The following is a 19,220-nucleotide window of genomic DNA, read 5'->3' as shown; positions in this document are numbered from 1 at the left end:
AGGTTCTGCCCTCAGGAAGTTCATTGTTTCTTAAGGGCAGCAAACAGGGATAGCGTTATCTACTATACTAGATAGAATCTGAACAGGACAACAGGGTTGGTGGTGAGTGAGACACAGTGTTTTGGGAACTCAGTAGAAAGAGAAAGCATTCCTAGCCTGGGGAGATACAAGAAGGTTCCTTGAGAAGTAACTGGAAAGATGAGGAAGATTTCAAGAGGTAGATGGAGCAAAAAGTACCAGGTGAAAAGGCATGGAAGCTTGTTGGGGAGGGACAGTAAGTGAATGGGATCATCCAGGTTGGCTTAGACAGAGAGTATGTGCAGTAGAACAGGGAGAGGGAGACTGGAATCAACCCACAGAGGGGCCTTGAATGGCAGACTAAGAAATCTGTATGGTCACAATCAATTTCCTTCTTTTCTGTCCTGTCCTTCACAGGCCATATTTACAAAGAGGTTAGAGGGTGTAATGATAATGAAAAGAATAAGAACTCTCTTAAAGGAGAGACTGTGGATCTCATTGCAAAGGCCCCTTGTCCCTTCAAGGTATGGCTATAACTCTACCTTCTAATAATATTTACATAACACTTTACAAACATCTCATTTGATTTTCACAACCCTGGGAGTGGGAGACAGGTGCTAATATCATCACCATCATTTTACAGATAAGGAAACTGAGGCAGGCAGGGGCAAAGTAACTTGCCCAAGGTCACACAGCTACTTAGTGTCTGAAGCTAGGTCTTAACTCTGATCTTCCCGACTCCAGGTCAAGGCACCCACAATGCCATTTAGCTTCTTTTACATGATGTCTTGCCATATCCCTTCAGTTGCTAGTACTGTCCTTCCTTAACTACTTTGTAATCTATTTTTTACTTCAAATTTAATTATTTTAAACATTCTTTTTTTTATTTGAGTTTCAAACTCTTTCTTCTCCAGTTTCTTCCCTACCCACTGAGAAGGCAAGTAATATATTAATTTTACATGTGAAGTCATGTAAAAACACATTTCTATATTAGCCATGTTTCAAAAAAATAGCAAGAAAAATAAAGTGAAAAAAAAATTATACTTCAGTTTTCACTCAGAGTTCATCAGTTCTCTCTGGAGGTAGAGAATATTTTTTCATCATGGGTCCTTTGGGATTGTCTTGGAAAATTGTATTGATCAGAGTAGCCAAGCCCTTCACAGTTGATTATTGTTCCTTGTAACCATTCTGTATTTACTAATAATACATGTATGTGACAAGGATAGGATCTGAACCCCTAAAAGGAAAAGACCATGTCTTTGGGATGGTGTAATGCAAATGTAAAATTTAAAGATCTTCCCTGCCCCTAGGCTAAAGTGCACCAGAAGCCTGGGGAGGGAGGCTTGTTTTTCAGTAGATACTTTTTGATTGGCCAGTGGGTCAATAAGGTTGTTACATTCTCTGAGCCAGGAGAAGGCTATATAAGCCCTGATGTGTAGCTTTGTTTTGGGACTCACTTTGAGAAGTGTTCTGTGATTTGATCTGAATTCTGGGAAGCCGTTGTTGAGAGTCCCCCAGCTTTGAAAAACCCAGAATGTGGAAACCCAGATGTTGACTGGGTATGGATGTAATGGTTGGACAGTTTGGAAATCTGTCTACTTGATGTTTCTGTCTTGATAATTATGCCTGTATACTTTGAGGTTCAGGGTGCTGACCTTTTCTCCTGAACAAGGTGAACGATATATGTCTGACTGATTAAAGTAAGCTTGTTAACCCATTTTGAGTTGCTTTCCTTCAACAAAGCAGATCCAAGAACCTATGGTAGCTGCAAACCCTGAGGACGTGCTTGGGGTGCTTGCTGCTACAGATGGACTCCAAAAAGGAAAAGCCTCTGCACTTTCTCACATGGCCCAGTGTAATGTCAAGCACAGAAGTAGTTCACACCTTGTTTGGCTATTGAATTAACACCTTGTTTCAGTGCAAGCCTTTGTATCAAATCTGTTAAGAAACAAAACATGTGAACCCCACAACTTGTGAACCCTAGAACTCATGAACTCCTGAAAGGGGAAGGAAGCTAATGAAGGAAGGGGAGGAGCTAATGACCATATATAAGAAGAGGCCAGGCTAGAGACAGCAGAACTGAGAAGAGGACTCTTGTGGTGGTAGAGTCAAGAAGGAGAAAACATGTGGTATCCCAGCACTCTGTTTATCTGCTCTGTCTGTGTTGATGTTTGCTTGTGATACTTTTTTTTTTGCCTTTTGGAGGGCAATTGGAGTTAAGTAACTTGCCCAAGGTTACACGGCTAGGTTTTTGTGTGAGTGTGTGTGTGTGTGTGTGTGTGTGTGTGTGTGTGTGTGAGTGTAAAGTGTCTGAGGCCGGAACCGAACTCGGGGCAGCACTTTACTTACTTTGCCACCTAGCAGCCCTGTTTGTGATACTTTGTACAGAAGCCCTGGTGTTTGTGGGCCTGTGTTGACTTCTATGTTGATGATTTGTGTTGAGTTCTCAGACCTTGTTGGTGGGTCTGAGTTGATTTCACAGGCAGATAGTGAATTGATGATGGTGCCAGCAATGTGCTTGAATGTTCTTGTGGCTTTGTTAAGTCTTGTCTTCCCAGGAAGAGATTTGAAGGATTTGAGATGGACTAGACACTGTGAGCTTCAATGTGGAGCAGGAACTACACAAAGAGCTGGACAAGGAACTGTGATCTGCCTGCCTTTGAACCCAGTTGACAGTTAGAGCTGGGACCACGGAAAAGGAACCATGGAAGCTGAGAGTCAGCCTCCAGTCAAGCTGAAAGAAGACTTTACTTGGATACTGTGTACTGACTGAGAAGATTATGATTTACTGTGACCTAGGGGTAGAGAACTTTGACTTTTGTACTTTGTGGCTGAATTAAGGACTTTGTGATTGACTAAATGAATGTACTTTGTTTAAAACTATTTGGCCACTTTGGTGAAAACTATGTAGTCATTTTAGTGATAAGTTTTTGAGTTTTAACATGGTGAATGGTGTATTTTACTTTTCTGTGATAAGTTGTAACACTATGAATGCTGTATTTTGATTTTCTATGAATGTTTTGCTCTGATTTGTTACTGAATAAATAGAGAGCTCACTATATTATGTAATCAGAACCTTGAAAGCTGTTCGCAGCAGTCCTCTGGAAAGCTGCTTGTGTGTGGCTTTACTCCTAGGTCTCTGGTGTTTGCCTGGGGCACGACACTCCTAGATTCCATCTAGACCCCTTCCACTTTATCCAGGTCCCTGGCCTTTGCCTGGGGCATCTGGTCCTTTTGGGTCCTTCTCTGTTACCTCCCAGTCACCCAGACTAATTGGCCTGTCTTAGATCCTTCCCACAGTCTTTCTGTATATAAGGTCCATCTTGCACCCCCCCCCCCCCCCCCCCCCATTAAATTGCTCAGATTCCTTAAGAGTCTGGCCAATGGTTCAGATTCAGTCTGGCCTGCTTGTCAATACAAGTGTCACAATAGTGTAAAATCCTGCCCACCCTGACCCATGTTCTAATAAACCTTATCTTTGGCTGAAAGAAAGCTTGGGTTGAATTCATTCAAGATAGGATCTGTGTTGCTTCCCCTTGAATTTGGGGGTCCCAACAACCTTAGACCTCAATATAGCAAAGGGGTCTGACCCTGTTCAGATCAAGATTGCTTAACAGAGAGGCACTCTGTAGGGGCAGCTACGTGGCACAGTAAATAGAGCACCGGCCTTGGAGTCAGTAGGACCTGAGTTCAAATTCAGCCTCAGACACTTAACACTTACTAGCTGTGTGACCTTGGGCAAGTCACTTAACCCCAATTGCCCTACCTTCCCCCCTCCAAAAAGAAAAAAAAAGAGAGAGAGAGAGGCACCCTGCATCCTGCCTTTCCTTTTCTTATTACTCAGGTGAAGTTGTCCTCATTTGATTGGCTTGTAGCCAGAAGAGACTGCATCTTTAAAGCTAACCAGATTGACACAGTGACTCTTGTGCTCTCTTGCCTGCTGCTTCTAGAGGGTAAAGATCACAGTTCACCCACAGTGCAGGGGCCCTTTTATAATCCAGCCCTGAGATATGAGTCTGGGGTTCTCTTGTTCTGTGTTATTTGTCCTTCTCAGCTTTAACTGCCCTATGGGATTCCTACAGGGCATTCAAACCCTGAGGACCTTGGAGCCAGTACTGATGGTGCTATGTTGCTGATAGCCCAGACCTACACAGGATCCCTGAGAAACCAGGGTGCCTGGGATTTGAGCCCAAGGTGGCCTTTGGACTTGGAATTCAAAACTGTGCTCTATAGTACCTGAGCTAAACTATGAATCCAATTATTTGCCCCTCCCCAGATTGAGGATGAAGGATTCAGCCTAACTTGTGGGGAGTAAGTTTATGTATTTTGTGATTATAGCTTTTTAAGTAACTATTACTTTGCAGAAGCTGATTTAACTGTTAAATGTTTAAATAGAACAGGGGTCTGGGAAACCAGTCCCTACATTTAAGGGAATGCTTTGTGGGAAATGGAGCCATTTGCAGATTGATAGATATGCTCATATTCAATAGCATCAGAAAACCTTGGGGGAAGGGTGTGATATAACATACTTGGCCTTCGATGGGAGGGGAGGAGGGGCACCGGAATCAGTGTTACATATATAGGTTGTCTCCTCCAATTGAAGGTAAGTTCCTTAAAGGCAGAGATTGTCAGTCAAGATTCTCTCAGTTATATGGACTTTGCTCAGACAGCACATCACACACTACAGGACACTGGAAAGTACCTTGCCTTTATCTCTTTGTTTTGTGTCTCCCTTGATGATGGCATCAATGACCACTGCACAAAGTTGTCTCCCAGATCTGTTAGGAAATCTTGTAGTTTCATTCCAAAATTTTAATGTAAAATTTATCATAAAAACCTAATAAATTGTGTGATAAAAGTAAAAAACATTATAAGGCTAATTGAATGAATTAATTAAAATTTAATGTAAATTTTATTGCCCACCAACAAGTACAGGTTTTCATATATATAAACAGAGTACAAGAAAAAAATTAAGAAAATAAAACAAAAAATCCCAAGAGATTATACGTGATTGCCCATGAACCTATAAAACTTTTGCTATTTAATGACCTTACTCTTACAGATGTGTGTCTTGGTTTTCATACAGAATCACATATTTAGAGTTTAAGGAAACCTAGAGTTCATTAAGTCTAAAACTCTTTCATTTTAGAAGAGAAAACGGAGGTCCTCAGAGGTTGTCACTGGCTCAAACTTTGTAAGGTCTTAACTTATTTATAAGACACATCTTGTTTGAAGAGTGTTTTGTTTTTGTTTGGAGGAGAGTTTTTAAGGTTGCTAATTAGCCCTGCCAAGTCAAATGCCTTTTTCTGTTTGTTTGTTTTGGTAATTAGTCAATAAAAGACACAAAGGCATCTAAAATTTGCTAAACATTTGTCATTAATTTGTGAAGGAGAGAGCTGAAGGAAAGGAATTAGCTCTGACCCACTGTTAGGCCTATACCACAAAGACATCAAAGAAAGAAGATCTTATCTAAACAAAAAAATGTTTACTGCATTTCGTGTGTGTGTGTGTGTGTGTGTTAGTAAAGAACTGGAAACTAAAGGGATGGCCAATAATTGAAGAATGGCTGAACAAATTTTGGTATATGAATGTGATGGAATATTATTACAGTATAAGAAATGAAGAAAAGAAATTATTTCAGAGAGACGTGGAAAGACTTGCATGAATTGATGCAGAGGGTAGTAAGCAAAACTGTGAGAACAATTTATATTACAGCATCGATATTATAAAAACAAACAACTCTGAAGACTGAATGAACTGATGGAGAATGAAATGAGCTAAGCTCTGAGAATAACATATAAAATAATGCCGAGGTCAACACCATTTTCCTAGTCCTTCAGGCTCACAGTGTAGAATCTTAAAGTCCTTACTGTGTCTCACCCTCCAGAACCAAGCTGCTGCCCAGCCCTGTTGATTTTGCCACCTTCTCACCTTGGATACTGTCACCATTCTGCTACAGGCCTTATTTTCTCATCACTGGTGGGTCTACCCTGCCTCAAGCTTCTCCTTATTCAAATCCACCCTCCTCTCACCTTCCAAAATGATTTTCCTAAAGCACAAATCTAATCATGTTACACTCCTTCCTATTCAGTAAACTCCAGTGGTTCCTCATTGCCTCCAGGATCAAATTCAAAATGCTCTATTTGGCATTCAAAGCCCTTCATAACCTAGTCTCCTGTTGCTTTTCCAGTCTTCTTACATATCATCCCTCGAAATGTACTCTTTAATCTAGTGACATTTGTCTCCTGCTGTCCTGGGAACAAGACATTCCATTTCTCAGATCCCAGCATTTTCTTCCCCATACTTAGAATGTTTTTTCTCCTCATCTCTACCTATTGGCTTTCCTAGCTTCCTTTAAGTCCCAACTAAAATCCCATCTTCTACAGAAATCGTTTCCCAACACCCCCTCTCCTCCCCCTCCCGCTCTAATTCTAATGCCTTTCTTCTTTTAGTTATTTCCAGTTGACTAGGTAAGTTTTGATTGATTGTTCTACTTGAAAAGGCCAAGACCAAAGTGGAGGGAGTGTTGGTACATGATTTTTTGTTTGCAGATGACTGTGCACTCAATGCAGCCTCTGAAGCTAATTTGCAACAAAGTAGAGATCAATTCTCTGCTGCTTGTGCTAATTTTGCCCTAACAATTAACACCAAGAAAACACAGGTGCTCCATCTGCCACCACACCATCCATACCTGGAACCATCAGTTACAGCAAATGGAGTTTTGAATGCTTTGGATAAGTATACCTTGGTAATGTACTTTTCACGTATGTACACATTGATAATGAGGTTGACAAATGCATTGTCAGAGCTATCTCAGTGTTTCGGAGGCTCAGAAGGAAAGGATGGGAGAGAAGAGGTTATTGGACTAATTACCAAACTAAAGGTCTACAGAGCCGTTGTGCTAACCTCATTGTTGTATGCCTGTGAAACCTTGACAGTCTACCAGCCCCATTCTAGGAAACTGAATTGCTTCCATTTGAATTGTCTTAGGAACATTCTGAAGATCACAGGATAAAGTACCAGACACTGAGGTCCTTACTGAACTAAACTGCCAAGCATTCAAACTCTGCTTCACAGAGCACAAGTCTGATGGGCTAATAACCACATTACTTGAATGCAAAACGTACACTTGCCAAAAGGTCTATTTTATGGAGAACTCACACAGGGCAAGTGTTCACATGGCAATCAGAAGAAGTGATACAAGGACACTCTCAAGGTCTCTCTTAAGAACTCTGGAATTGATTGTGTGACAGCAGAGACACTGGCAGAAGAGAACCACTTATTATGGCGTGCCCATATCAGAGAAGGTGCTATGCTCTATGAGCAAAGCAGAATTGAAACAGCTCAAAGGAAACACAGTATGTGCTAATTTAGAGTATCTGCCATAAATGTTCACATGGACTATTTGTGCTTGACCTGTGATAAAGCCTTCCAAACTCAGATTGGTCTGATCAGCCACAGTTGGAAACATTGAAACTTAACTCTAGCATAGTGATGTCATGTCGGTCTTTGAGAACGATGGACAACAACCAACCAACAATTTGTCCTTTACTGATGGGTCAATAATCAGTCCCAGCTGAAGCCTCATTTACTCATTGTTTGGGTTTTGAGGCTCAGAGTGAGTATAAACAGCAATTGTTTCTGCTCTGGTCAGAAACTCTGAGGGTCTTCCTCTGCCAGATTAATATATATTTTTTTTAAGTAGACTTTTTAAGCAGACAAATTAGGCCATATTTTGCCTCAATTCTTACCTAGCCTTAATCACTGAATGAGGGTTGCCTCAGACAAACTGAGACCTGGAAAAGGCCAAGGCCTCCCACTGCATCCTGGGCCATCTCCAGTCATCCAGATCTACATCTTGCCACTGGACCCAGATGGCTTCGGAAGAGAGAGGGAAGCTGGAAACTCTGCACAAGCCCTATGTCATCGAAATCCAATTCACTTCATCACCCTCCTGATGGCATGGGTCCTCTTAGAAAATGAAGGACAAACAACATTTGTCTCGGATATAGCTTGTTTGTACATATTTGTTTACTTACTGTCTCTCCCATGAGATTGTGAGCTCTGTGAGGGAGGTCAGGACTTGTCTTTTGCCTCTTTTTGTATCCCCAGTGTTTAGTACAACATCTGGCACATAGTAGGTGCTTAAATTTTTTTTTTGGAGGGGGGAAGGCAAGGCATTTGGAGTTAAGTGACTTGTCTAAGGTCACACTGCTAGTAAGTGTGCCAAGTGTCTGAGGCCATAATCATATATTTTTTTGGAGGGATAGGTGCTTAATAAATGTTCATTTCCTGACTGACTGAAAATAACAACATTCTATAAGCAATCAACTTTGAAAGCCTTAAGAACTCTGATCAATACAATGACCATCTATGACTCTAGAGGTCCAGTGATGAACCATGCTACCTATAACCTAACGGAGAGGTGATGGACTCAGGGTGCACAATGAGACACATGCTTTTTGGACATAGGCATTTAAGTGATTTGTTTTGCTTGACTGATCATATTTGTTATTTTTTTCCCTTTTAAAAAAATGATATGGGAGTGAGAGGGGGAGAAATAGATTTCTCTTAATATTAAAAAACCCCAAATGTCATCTGGAAATATACAAATAATCCCATTCAAACCAGAGAAATTTTAAGTGCTCAAAGATATTTTTGACAACAGAAAATTATTACAATTAGTCTGGCTTCCTGTGGCACCCCCCGCCCCAGTCTAGGATAGACTACAATCTCAATAAGTCATTCATTTTGCTTTCCCCTACTTAATATACTTCCTTCAAGAAGCTTTGTTTCTACCTCACATCTCACAGAGCAATCTCTTTAGATTGCTAATTCCTTTCACTTTAATTTAGTTCAATTACACAAATTTTTATTAAGGACCTAGAATATGCCAAGCCTGAAGGTACAAAACCAAGGAATGAACCTGTCTCCTCCCTCAATATGCTTACATTCTACTGGGAGGGAATAACATGTACATCAGATCAATCAATACAAAGTAATTTGAGGAGAAAATAAGGGCTAACAAGTAGAAAGATTAGGTAAAGGTCCTGGTGTCATTATGTCCCCATGGCTGCCTAGTAGGGAACAAGGCTGGCCAGGTTCCCTTTAATGATGACAGCCACTTTCTATTGAACTTGTCATGTAATATGGTATATTACGGTTACCTTTCTTTGTGTCTTATCCCTCTACTGGTCTAAAAATTCCTTAAACATTGAGACTCCTTCTTTTAATAATAATAGTGACTATAATTATAACAACAATAATGAACATTTATACAGAGCTCTAAAATTTGCAAAGCCCTTTACCTATACTATCTCATGTCATCCTTTCTACAACCCTGAAAGGTAAGCATTGTGGGTATTATTATTCCCATTTTACAGAGGAAAAAACTGAGGATCAGGGAGAGTTAGTACTTTGCACAAAATCAAACAACTAGAAAGTGTCAGAGTCAGGATTCTAATACAGGTCTCACCCAAATGCTAGTATGGAGCTCTTTCCACTTTTCATCTTCCCCAAGAGCATAGGTTTCTGTACACAATGGGTATCACATAAATGTAAGTTGCTTTAAATTAAATACAAGGGAACTGAAATTATTGTGAGGCTTATTGTGGCAAACCCTGAGCCCTTTCTGGGTTTTTCTCCCAGGAGCTCCCACCTAAGTTGCCAGTGGGCTACATGGCCACTACGGATGGGATGAAAAGGCACAAGGTGAGAGGTGGTAGTGGGGGTGGGGTATATCCCACTAGTACTAAGGATGAAGCAAGGAGAGATCAGTGAGGGGAGAGTAAAGGATGGGAATAGCAGTCAAGGAGAAAGAAAGCAGGGTAGCAATCTCTGCAGGGAGTTTTGAAATTCAGCCCAGCCTGTGGGAGGGATCATTGTACCAATTTGTAAACCTGTCCTTTGAGCATGGCATCAAGTCGTGAATCACACTGGACCATTGCCTTGCAATGCAGAGAGTACCCACTCACCAATCCCCTCCCCCACCAGTCCCCAGCCTTCTTACCATTCTGGACACACCAGGAGCCTCCATCTTCTTTGCTCATTTTTTCCCTCCCCTCTGCAGCCCCTGCAGAACAGTATTTTCCTACTGCATCGTTTAGAAAAAGAGTTTACCTAGTGACTGTATCTGTTTTCAGAGTCTGAGGCTAAATCTCTGATACATCAAGGGCATTTTAGAACTAAAATACCTCAGAATTTTAGAAAATCAGAACCAAGGAGTTTTAGAATCAAAGAATCTTAGACTCTTAGAATCACAGAATATTAGTAACCTAGAAATTTAGAATCACTGAACCTTAGGATCTAACAGTCAGAATGAACTTTAGAGGGCCTCTAATCTCACCTCTCATCTAGTTTAATAATCTCCCCCTCGGCTGAAGTTAGTTAACCTGGGATCCTATACAGATTTCAGAGGGTCCACGAACTTGATTAGGAAAAAAAAATATCTCTATGTTCACTAACCTCTAATGGAAATTTAACATTTTCTTCAGTTATGAATTTTTAAAAAGAACATTATTCTGAGTAGGGGTCCATAGGTTTCACTGGACTACCTGTGGGGTCCATACCATGCAAAAAGTTAAGAACTCTGCCTGCCTCATAAGGGGTCATCTAACTCCTACTTGAACATCCCCAATGAAGGAAAGTGCCCTCTCCTCTCTGGGGTGTCCATCCCAGCATGGAAGCCATCATTGTTAGAGTGTTCTTCTTTATATTTAGAAAACTGAGACCCAGAGAAGGCAAGAGAATTGCTCAGGGTCACAAAGGTTAAGAAGTGGCAAGAGTGCTAGATGGAGAAATTTTAGGGAACCTTGATGAGTATCATAGAAGGTCAGAGCTGGAAGGGACCTTACAATGTAGAATGTTAAAGCTAGGTGGTATCTCTATCTCTATCTCAATCTCAAAGGCTAACCCCTTAATTTTGTAGTTGTGGAAACTGAGTCTCAGGTAAGTTGGTTAATAGACTTGCATGACTTGGTCATGCAGGTGGCAAGGTGAGATTTGAACCTGGGTCTCCTGGAACAATGAGTTTTTCCATGGTGCACACTGTCTATACATTTAGAGGCTGAGGCCCAGAGGAAGAAAACGGCTTGTGTCAAATTCCCCAGGGGATTTGTGGCAGAGAGCTGGAGTTAGAATCTAGGTGTCACCAGACTCATCCTGATTCACTTTCTACTAATAGTATTACCCTTTTCATAAAGCACTTTCCCCCTCTATGAAGTAGGTGGTACAAGGACTCTTGATCCTATTTTACAAAGCAGTAAACTGAGGCCCATAGAGGTTATGTGACTTAGTTAAAGTTCCACAAGTCCAAGAAACAGAGCTAGGATTTTACTTAAGGCTTTCTGACTCCAAGTCCTCTGCCCTTATCAATATATCACACTGCCTTCTGGAGTTCTTCATTCCTGTTAAAAATCCAGATTCTTTCCCTTATGATTCAATGTTCTCTCTAATCTTCCCTCCCCTAAATTTATCTCCCACTATTTTCCAACAGAGTCTTCCACTTAGGATATTACAGTGGGAGGAATGACAGAATGTGGAAGTCATATATAACAAACATTTATGAAGTGTTTATCATATGTAGTTACAGTATTGGGAAGATACAAAAAGTTGTGATAAGATGTGGTGCCTGGCCCCAAGGAGCTTATCACCTAGTAGGGGAATAAGACAACATAAATAACAATAATAACATACAGTGTTACATGATAAGTACAATAAAAAGTTACAAAAGAAAATAATATGTAAGGTCTGGGGAGCAAGACTGTTTCTAACATGGTAGGATCAGAAAAGGCTTCCTGGAAGAGGTAGATTTTGAACTGGACTTTAAAAGATGGGCAGGAACTCACCAGGTAAGGAAAGGTGGCAGATTCCAGGCCTGATGAATGAGCAATGCGGATGTAAGAGAGTACAGGACATGTTTAGGAATGCTAGGAAATTAGGACAAAAGAATAGAGGAGGAACATGAGTGAATGAATGAATGAAAAGCCTGAATTAAGCACTTACTATGTACTAGACATTCTGCTAAATGCTGGACATACAAACAGAAAAAGCTACCCGTGTTTCCCCGATAATAAGACCTATCCCGAAAATAAGCCCTCCCCTTACTGTGTAAAATTCCTCTAAAATAAGCCCTCCCCCGAAAATAAGCCCTATTGAGATTGCTACTGTAGTGAAGGTGATCCCCTGCGCTACACGCTACATTACGGTACATCCAGGATGGAATTCAGGGTATGGACACTTATGACGATGTTGTTGAAGAAGATGACATGATCATTATTGAATAAAGGTACATCTTTTTGTTCACATTTACCTGTTTATTAAAATTGCTGTCAATGTTCATTAAAATAAGCCCTGCCCTGAAAATAAGCCCTCTGGTATTTTTTCTGTCCAAAAAAATAATAAGACAGTGTCTTATTATCGGGGAAACACGGTAGATGTCTCCATTCTGAAGGAGCTCACACCCTAATGGTGGAAAGACAGCACATAAAAGAAAGTTCAGCTTCAGGAAAAATGGCCTGGAAATCCTAAAGGTTTATCTGTGTGTAGAGAGCAAGGTCCAGAAATATTTAGGTCACTTAGTTAAGATGGCAGCATCAGAAGGATTTAGGGGAAGTATAGATTTGAGCCAGATGGGAAGGTCTAGAAGTCTTCTGTCTCATCAAAAGGAATGGAGTTGTTGACTCCTGTCTCTTCCAAACCTTGTGAGCAGTCAAGTAGCCCAGGCAAGGAGGAAAGGAAGAGGGTAGGATTTCCCTGATGGTGGTCATTCTCCCCTGTGCCTTAACCATCCTGGATGAGCTGTGGAACAGTTCTGGGACCTAGGAAAACTAATCCTTCTAGTCATATGGAGAACACACTAGAGAGGGAAAGAGTAGGGGATGGAAGAAAACCTGATATTTCAGGCTGTTAGTAATCAGGGTGGTATGATAATGAAAGGGGAGGGTTCAAAAGGTGTTTTGAAGATGGAAGAGATAGGACTTTGTGACTCATTAAACAAAATAGTTGATGATGATAACTGACATTTACATAGCATTTAAAATTTGCAAAATTCTTTTTGTATACTCTTTTATTTGCTTGGTGAGGTATTACAGGTATCACTCTCATTTTACAGCTGACAAAACTGAGGTTCTGAGGTTGTAACTTGTCCAATGTTTTATGGACAATAAGATTTGAAACTAGATTGTAACTCAAATCTCTTCAGTCTCCAAGTCTAGTATACTTTTTCCATTATACCACAGTGAGTTGAGAAGCAAAAGGGAAATAAGTCATATCATAAGCCTGAGGATGAATAACCATGTGGGATCAGTTGAATGGTGGGGCTACAGAAAGAAGGGGAGGTTTAGGAGGGGAAATGAAGGAGTTCAGTTATAGAGGGGTCAGTGAGACATCTGGGGGTCCTGGAGGCAGGTGAAAATGCAGGTCTGGAGAGGTCAAGACTGGAGATCTAATTTGGGGAGTCAAAGAGGTGGGAAGATTATGTGTCTAGAGCTAGAAGGGACCTCAGAAGCTGGCTAGTGCTCTCTGCTTTTAAAGATAAGAAATATGAGCCTGAGGTGGCTAGGTGGCGGAGTGAATAGAGTACTGGCCCTGGAGCCAGGAGGACCTGAGTTCAAATTCGGCCTCAGACACTTAACACTTGCTAGTCATGTTATCTTGGGCAAGTCACATTCCCAATTGCCCTGTCTTCTCCCCTCCAAAAAGCAAAATTATAATAATAAAAAAAGAAATATGAGGCCAAGACAGATTAAATGATCTTGGGACCCAAGATTAATGTTTTCTCCACTTTACCAGGATGTTCCAAGGAAGGGAAGAGCTGGCTCAAGTGTGAATGAGATAAAAATGAGTGTGTCAGAATTCAAAGGCATCTTAGAACATAGAAACCTGGAAGGACTCTTAGAGCATCTAAAGAGGGACCAAGAATCCAGAATATCAGAGCTGGAAGGGGGCCTTAGAATACAGAATGTCAGAGCTGGGAGAGGTCTTAGAATATAGAATGTCAGAGCTGGGAGGACTCTTGGAGCATGAAATATCTAAACTGGGAGGTACCCTAGAACCCAGAATATCAGAGCTGGGAGGGACCTTAGAACCACAGGATGTTTAATTTGTAAACCTTAAAGAACTATATAAATGAGTTATTATTATACAGCTAGAAAGGTCTTCAAGTGGAAAGTATAGATTGAGGTAATGTTATATATGGCAGTAGTGTCAAACTCAAATAGAAATTGGGGCCTTTAAACCTTAAATAAGGATCTTCAGAGCAGTATAATGACTTAGAAAACCACATATTATCATATGTATTTTTATTGTGTTAAATATTTCCCGTTGTCATGCTCCTCCACTGGTCTGATACCTCTGGTATAGATAAGAAAAGCAAAGGAGTCACTGGGTTATGATTCTGACTCTGCTATGCATGTGACCTTGGGTGACCTCTGAGTCACATCTGTAAGACCATATGATCTCGAAAGCCCCTTCTGGCTCTAATATCCTATACTTCCTTCTAGCCCTGAAATTCTGTAAATGGCAGAGAAAGGTATTTCTTAACCTGTCAAAAACAGCAACAACCAGTGGACAGAACCCTCTGAAGCATCCCCAGGGAAGAGCTGTGCACAAAACCCTAATAGCCATCTTGCCTTTAGAATCAATCAATCCTGGCCATGGGCCAGGCACTGCACTCTGTGACACTTAATAGTCTTAGAAGGGAGACTATGCAGGAAAAAAAAACAACATAATCAGCAGAAATACCTGGGAAATGGGATAGTTTTAGACATGTCCTTTTAGGGGAGGAAATAGATGCAGCTAGTTTGACAACTGGAAGATGAATAGAATAAATTAGACGAAATTTCCAAGTGAAGAACTTTGAACCTTAATTTTTTTTGGGGGGGAGGAGAAACGTACATTTCTTTAACAATTTACAAACAGCAAGGAACAATGAATTTAGCTTCAGGAGATTGAGCTGATGCCCCAATTGCCCTATTTACTAGGTTGTAACCTGGGCACATCAATTCACTTTTCTGGGCATCCATTTTCCCATCTGTAAAACAAATAATAATAAGCTCAGCATAGCACCTAGCACACAGTTGGTGCTTAATAAATGTTCACTGGTTGACTAACTTCATAATACCTACCCACCTTGCAGAGTGGCTATGAGGAAAGTACTTTATAAAAATGAGTTATTAACAATTCTGTGGGGGTAGGTGGCACAAGGATTTTTATTCTCATTTTACAGATGAGGAAATTGAGTTTCAGAAAAAAATTGGTCCAGTATCACACAATTAGTAAGAAGTAGAGCTTTGACTTGAATTTGGGAATTGTGATATAGAATTATTAGTGCTCCCATTTCTTACTCCCTCTGTATTAACTTATCTGTGAAGAGGCAGCATCTCTGTAGTAGAATGAAAACACCTTGAGGGCAGGGGCTGTTTGACTTTTGTATTTGTATCCTCAGGGCTTAGCAAAGAATCTGGCACACAGTAAGGACTTACTAAATACTTGTTGACTGAAGTACAAGGCTCTTTGCACTTTATCACACAGCCAGAAGTGGGGGAAGAGGCTGTTCTAATGCCTTTGGGACACTTTCAGGCATTTCCATTTCTTTCCTATAATAACCTGAGCATGTACCACGTGTTTCTACCCATGCTGGGTCTATTGGGATTGTGGCTAGGTTTGCTGCCCATGAAAGCTGTTGACAAAGAAAAGGGGAGCTAGAACCCCTTCTTGGGGTCTGCCTGCTTAAAATAAAAGACTTGAGAAGTGGAAGGCCTTAAGCTCACCCCCACCCCCAACTCTGGCCTAGGTCAGTGAGACCACCTTTTTGTGGTCCTTGGAGGATAGAATGCTGGGCCTGGAGCCTGGAAGACCTGAGTTCATAATCCTGCCTGAGATACTTTCTAGCTGTGTGACCCTAGACAAGTCACAGAACCTGTTTGCTTCAGTTTCCTCATCTGCAAAATGGGGATAACAGCACCCACCTCCCAGAGTTGTAAGGATCAAATGAGATAAAAATTGCAAAGAGCTTAGCACAGTGCCTGGCACAAAGTCAGCATGCCGTAAAAATGTCAGCTATTATTATTATTACATATGGAGGGGAAAGGGAAAGGGAGGGGAGAAGAGGGGAGGTGAAGACAGGGGAGGGGAAGAATGAGAAATAGAATAGAAGGGAGGTGAGAGGAGTTACACCTGTGTGTTACACCTGTGGGGAAGAGTTCCAAATCTTATTTCAACTAGAATTCTTAGAAATGCAAAGCCACTTCTCCTTGGAAAGAGCTTTCTTCCTCAGCCTCAGTTCTCAAGGTCATTACATTGGGGAGGGCCAGCTAGGTAGGGCAGTGTATAGGGTCCCTGGGTCTTCTTCAGTTCAAATCTGGCTTCAGACACTAAAGCTATATGACCCTGGGCAAATCATTTAACCCCGTTTGCCTCCCTTTCCTCAAATGTAAAATGAGCTGGAGAAGGAAATGGCAAACCACTCCAGTATCTTTGCCAAGAAAACCCCAAATGAGGTCACAGAGTCAGAGGAGGCTCAATAACACCTTGGGGAGAAAGGGGTGTGTGTGTGTTTGAGTGTGTTGGGGGTGGTGGTACCAGGATCAGGAAAGATCTCAGGTAGTAGATAGTGTTTGACCTAAGTTTAGAAGGAAACTGGTAATTGTGAGATGGCTATGTAAGCAGAGTCAGGAAGCAGTGAGGGAATCCATGTACGGGCCTCAACTTGTGCAAAGGCATGGAGATGGGAGGTGGACCATAAAATCTAGGAAGGGGAGTGATGTTTAATTAGCCTGATAAAGTAGCCTAAATCCAGTGGTTTAGTACTTTAAATGTAAAACACTGGGGTCGGTATTTGATCCTAGAGGCAGCAGGAGATGAACCAAAAGGGCCACAGTTAAAGAGCGAAAGAGGTTCAGGGAAATTACTGGTTACAGCTCGGAATGAGCTCCCTTTCCACCGAGAACTGCCCCCGCCCCAATCAGGAGCGGCTGCGCTAGGCGACCCCTCCCCCCGAATGCACGTGGCCATGCTGCGGATGCATCTCGGGAGCTGAACGTCCTGGGGTGGAAACCGCGTTCAGGACCTCTGATGCCACGAAAAGAGCAAAACTAGGGGGGTGGGGGATTGGAAATGTATAAAAATAGGGAACAACAGAGCAAACTCAGAGGCGACCGAGCAAGCCTGTTTCGCGTGCCCGGCGGTGCTACCTGCATTCCCCAGCGCACGCGCAGCTCTCCAGCGGCCCAATTCTAGGGCCAAGAGCGACCAAGCCTTGCACATGCGCAGAAGCATCCGAGCTGAAGGAGGAGGGAAAGACGTGGAAGGGGCGGGGCTTATAATGCGTACGTGTATTAGCATAGTTTTCCTTCCCACCTCCGGCATGGTGGCGCGTTAGGGGTGGGGGTGGAGAGCTGGAAGTGGAAAGCCTACTGGAGCTTGCGCGCGCCTCGAACTGGCGGGAAGGCGCATGTAAAGCGTCTCTTGTGCATAAGAGGGAGGCTGAGGGGAGTGTCTGGAACATTCCACACTCCAGTTCTTGGTGGGGGGGCTCTGCCCTGTGTCCGGTGCTCCATCCGTTTCCTCCTTAGTCCCGTTCGCACATACCTCCCCTCACCCCACCCCCGCCGCTTGTTTCTCAAGCCCGGCTGTTCAAAGGGGAAGTCTCAGCCCCTGCTCTGTGGTCGCGAAGGACCCGCCCCGGAGAGGAACGAGGGAGCTCAGCGAGGCCTACACTACGGAGGGAGGGGCCAAGCCAACTCGGCGGCACCACCTCCCCCGGCGGCCCGGCGGGGCGGAGCGTCGGCGGGAAGAGGAGGAGCGTCAGCGCCAGCAGGAGCAGTGGGTCTGCGAGCTCCGCCCCTCGGCCCGCCCGGTCGCGGGCCCCTAATAGGGGCGAGGCCACCCCTTTTGCCTAAAGCCACCGCCGAGGCCGCCACCCTCCAGGAGGCCCCGCCCTAGAACCGGCCCCTTGGGACCTGCCTCTCACCTCTGACCCGTAGGAACCAGAACTGGCCCCCACCTCTGATCCGAGGAGCTTTTAACTGTTCCCTCTTCCTCTGACCGGAGAGGATCGGACCTGCCTTCTCGCTCTGAGCCCAAGGGACCATAGCTGCTCCGTCCTCTGACCTGAGATCACACTTGCCCCTTCATATGACTAGTGGGGACAAACTTGCCCCCTCCTTTAGTCGGAGGGGACCCCCCTGACCGAAGGGAATCAGGCCTGCCCACTTCCTCTGACTCGAGAGGACCAGATCTATACCTTTAACGACCCATGGGGATCAGATTTGCCTCCTCCTCTGACCCAAGACCAAGAACTGCCCCCTTTCCTGACCCGAAGGGAGAGACCTGCCCCCTCCCCTAACCTGAGGGGGCCAGACCTATCCCTTCCCCTCCTTTTGACTCAGAAGACTAGGCCTTAGTCTCCTGTGATGGGTGGGGAACCAACACCTTGCCTCTTCTCCTACTCCTCTGACTTGAGCCAAGTCTTCTCTCTTCCCCCGACCTGTCTCTTCCTTTCTAGATCTAGAGACCAAATTTGCCCCTCTTCTCTGACTACTGGGGAGCAGGCCTGCTTCTTCTCTCCTGACCTGAGGGCACTAAGCTTGCCCCTTCTCTTCTGACCTAAGAGAACTAGACCACTCCTTTCTCTTCTGTTCTGAAGGGACCAGACCTGCCTCTCTTTTCCTCCTTTGACCCCTAGAGTATTAGACCTTCTGCTCTTCATCCTCTAACCTGAGAGGGAGAGATTACAAAGTATCCTAAGGAGTTCACAGGCTCATAAATTTAGCGTTGGAAGGGACCTCAGAGGTTGCAATCCTCATTTTGCAGATATTGAAGGCCCAGAGAGATGTCAATTGACAAAGATCACATAAGAAGAAACTGAATTTGAATTCAGGTCCAAATCTGGTGTTCCTCTCATAGTACTAGATCTTCTTTCTCGCGCCTCCTCGGATTCGAAGGACTAGAAATTCCTCTCTTCTAACCCGAGAGGATCAGACCCCTCTTCCTTTGGCCTGAGAGGACTAACCCTTTCCTGTTCTTTCCCGGAAGAAGGGGGGAAGCTGCAGACTTTTCCCTTGTCCACTTTCCCCAGAGTCATCCTCCCCTCTGGTCCTGCTCAAAGCCTCCCCTTCTCTAAGCCCACTCATAGCCCCAGTAGTAGACACTTCCTCGCGCGGGGCCTGAACCCCTGCCTTCTCTCTACTCCTGGGGTCTCC

This window comes from Petaurus breviceps, unplaced genomic scaffold, assembly GCF_028583685.1.
Source record: "Petaurus breviceps papuanus isolate PSGF00001 unplaced genomic scaffold, PetGlider_PUasm1.0 90823, whole genome shotgun sequence".
Taxonomy (NCBI): Eukaryota; Metazoa; Chordata; class Mammalia; order Diprotodontia; family Petauridae; genus Petaurus; species Petaurus breviceps.
The sequence above is the reverse complement of the archived record's forward strand: the minus strand, read 5'-3'. Positions refer to the sequence as shown.